We start from the raw sequence: 3,391 nt of genomic DNA on the forward strand, positions 1-3,391 counted from the left end.
CAATCATTAAGAGAAAATTTATCTATTAATTTACTTAAGCTGAGATTCGATGTTTGAAATTTTGAAAATGTCCCCTACCACTATAGCATTGTCTAACGGGAAAAAAAAACATTCCTCGTGTCAAAATAAGATGGTGTCAATTGACATTGATTTAAGGTGGGAAAAGACTTTTTATTTCAAACTTTGGGACTTTTTCCTCTTCATAATGATTTAGAAGGAGCTCCCAATAATTTATCGACAACATCTCTTCCATAGTGAGAGGGAGGTATGCCATCAGTGATTTTATTTTAATTAATTTTTTAAATATTTGTTATTAAAATTTTTATAAATTCTATAAAATATGAATGACATAAAATATGTTTTTTTTTTTCAATCTTTTTGAATATTTAAATTCTATAAAAATTTAATTATATATAAGGTAAAATGTAAAGAAGAAATAAAATATATATATATATAATAAAAAAATATAGGACCTATGAAGTTGTTGAGAAATTTTTTAATAATAAAAAAATATATATGAATTATTATTTTTGCGTAATATTGATATGATATTAAAGGAGCTTAAGGTGTCCATAATTTTACGAATACTCTTAGTATTCCACCACAGAATCGGTCCTGGATGGTCTAGGTAGGGCTGGTGAACAGGGTAGTTGATTCGATATTATTTATACATTGTGCAAAAAGGTGGGTCCCGTCGCCCAACGGTCCCATAGGCCTGGTCCCACAGGAATCCTAGGAGGAGGTAAATCAGCGGTGAATGTTGGCCCGGGTAAAATGTAGTATCTTCGAAATTTAATACAGCCAATCCAGATTATTCATCCAGTGCGCACGATATTACTTGTACAGATGGTACAAGTAGACACTACCCTAGCTTCTCACGTGCCTAGTTTTTTTTTTTAAATTAAATATTATTTTAAATAAATGCTAACGAAAACGTGTTAATGGGAAACGAAAAAAAAGTGGGCCCTTTGTTTTTTTTTTTAAATTTTTATATATTTTTAAGTAAAAACTCCGTATTGAAGAAAAATTAAATTAAAAAACAACTAAATATAAATTTTAAAATATTATAATTTTTTTTATAAAAATATTTGATACGATGCATAAAGGTAGAATCCGATAAAGTCAGATAATCAAAAGTTAAGGGGACGTGACAATCAAGGACAGTCCGAGTTCAAAGGGACATGACGGTCAGAAGTCAAAGGGACATGACGGTCAGTAGTTAGAAGGGAAAAGAAAGAGTTAGATCGCATGATGTCATCGGTCGCATAATTCTCAGTCGGGTATAGACAGGTCAGGGTCCTAAATCTAAGACATGAGATGTAGCCCGGAGTAATGTCTAACCTGCCTCGACTGGTCGGTTCTCCTCAGCCCGATCCTCATAGCCAAGCCGGGTACTTTCAGTAAGCTAGCTCCCGATAGGCCCTTCAGTGGTCCAAGCGTGAAAGATGAGACCCTTGTCATAGTTCGCCTCCCTCACCAAGACTCGAGTCAGGTAGCACACTTGAACGGTCATCCCGAGCTGTCCATAACTAAACTCGGGCTGGACAGAAAGCATTAGACGACAATAATGTCAGGGAGTCATAACCTCCTGTTAGGGAATAATTGTCATACGTTAGAGAATATTCCAATGGTCTGCTATCATCTGTGAATGGAACCTTCTTGCAACCAATAAGAGAGTGTCACGTGTCCTCCATCACCCGACAGACCCTAACACTCGACATTTTCTAACATCGGTCAGGCTCCAGAGGTACGCATTGTCATATAAAAAGGGAGGTCCTCTCTCTTGAGTAGGTACACGCACGCACACATTCGCACTCTTCTTCTACAGTTTATTTTTCCTTCGTATACTGTGTTGGTGCAATCGACCTAAGTTTGATCGATACAATCATGGTATTATGTGTGTGTCAAAGAGTTTAAATTAAACTTTCATATTGGTTTGATAGGTGTGTTTGAGTCATGCAAGACTTGGTGAAATACACATGAGGAGCTTGGTGCGACTAAGCTTGGGAAGCTCATCCTAGGGCTTGGGTCCTTAAGACGGTGAAGGGTGATGAGGAAGATATCCGAGGGACTGCTGAACGAGGAGCAACAGAGTGAAGTCGAAGGAAGCGGACTTCAAGGCAATGTGAAGGATGGCACGGAGAGGAGCCGCGAGCTTGAGTGCATCTAAGGGACGAAAACCGAGGAACATGTAGGACCGATGCGGCCGGGTAGAAGGGGGGGTTGAATAGCCCTGAAAAATCAAACACAACCCTTTCTCGTACGATTAAGCTAACACATAAAAAATAGATTAACCAGAAAATAAAGCATAAAAACGAGGCACCGAATTTGACTTGGTTACAACCGGGGAGGTTGTTAATCCAAGGATGAAGATCGCACTAAGAGCTCCTTCAGGCGGAGAAGCCTCGTTTACAGCAATGTAAGCACAGAAAGACAGAAGCTAATCTAAACAGTGGAAGCACACAAGTGTTGTTTACAATTTCTGAACTGATGAAGAGCTTCTGGACCAAGGCTATATTTATAGCCTTGGTCGGGGCGCCTGGAAGGGTTCCGGGCGCCCTGGGGGGATAAAGTTTTATCCCCAACGCTCGATCACGTAAATCGCGATCTTGGTCAAAATCAGGGTCCGGGCGCCCGGAAGCATTCCGGGCGCCCCGGAGCAAAAAGTCAACTGTGGTTGACTTTTTGTCCGGGACCACTTCTCCGTTAAGTCCCCGTCTCGGTCCGGGTCTTCTGCTCCGGATCCGCTTGATTGGGTGATCTCTGACATCCGGAATAGGGCTCACCCGAACTCATCTTCCGGTCTTCTTGAGCGTGCTTCCCTCTGACTTCTCGTCCCTCGGAATTGCCGCGTGTCCCTTCTCGTCCACCGGCGTACTCATCCGCAGACTTCGTCCCTCGGTCGCACCCCGTGCCGACCTTCTCGCTAGCAGCGTCTCTTGCTCCCCGAGCAATCTTCAGCTCCGGCTTTCGTACCTCGGAACCACCACGCGCACTTCCTTCTCGTCCGTCGGTGTACTCTTCCGCAGCGCCTCGTCCCTCGGACGCACCGCGTGCCGTCCTTCTCGCTAGCTGCGTCTTCCGCTCGAGTACCTGTGCTCCTAAGCTCCTGCACACTTAGATACAAGGTTAGAAAACAACAGAACCTAACTTAACTTGTTGATCACACCAAAACCAACCTTGGGGTTCCAACAATCTCCCCCTTTTTGGTGTGATCAACCCAAGTTAAGCTAGGGTTAACTAGACAAAAAAATAAACTAACTAAATTTACAATTTAGCGCACAAAGATAGAAAAAAATAGTTTTAGGCTACCTCCCCCTAGACTTATACTTATCCTTCTCCCCCTTTGATCACAAAAAAAATGGGGTTCCAAAAAAAATCTAAGGGTTAA

This window comes from Zingiber officinale, chromosome 10B (genome assembly GCF_018446385.1).
Source record: "Zingiber officinale cultivar Zhangliang chromosome 10B, Zo_v1.1, whole genome shotgun sequence".
Taxonomy (NCBI): domain Eukaryota; kingdom Viridiplantae; phylum Streptophyta; class Magnoliopsida; order Zingiberales; family Zingiberaceae; genus Zingiber; species Zingiber officinale.